A 594-nucleotide genomic window follows, 5' to 3' on the forward strand; every position below is an offset into this window, starting at 1 on the left:
TCCACGCAATTTCTCACCAAGGTACGGCGATGACTAGTACCCTGTCAACGTTTATTTCGAGGAAATAAATTCACATCTTCATGATGTTACATGTTAAAGTATACGAGTCGTATCAAGGATTTAATTTTTTTTTTCGCATAACTGTGCAGATAATAATTAGAATTAATTCATTCAAGCTATGTGGTATGATCTCCTACATTCACGATATGGACATCGTGATCGAGTGTCTTGTTCCGATAATGGTTGATGTGTCAGGTATGATGAAAATAATGAATTCCATACTGTGCGTGAATGAGGTACGTGCGATTATTTTTTTTTCTCTTTATCTCGGGATGATTAACTTCATTCGTTCTGACGTAATAAAAACCCTCCGCTCGCGAGTTGTTTTCATGTCAATTTACGAAACGTACCGTCAGACATTTAAAACAAAAAAACGAACACAATTCGAACTTAAGGATAACTTATGTATTTATAGATAAGGGCATTGCTCGATCGAATACGAGATGATTTTTATTCATTGAGAAAGTCCAATGACGTAGAGATTCTTGAAAAATATGCCGATAGTGGCAAAAAATCCTCGAATATTTACATTTG

Source organism: Wasmannia auropunctata, unplaced genomic scaffold, assembly GCF_000956235.1.
Source record: "Wasmannia auropunctata unplaced genomic scaffold, wasmannia.A_1.0 LD336106.1, whole genome shotgun sequence".
Classification (NCBI taxonomy): Eukaryota; Metazoa; Arthropoda; class Insecta; order Hymenoptera; family Formicidae; genus Wasmannia; species Wasmannia auropunctata.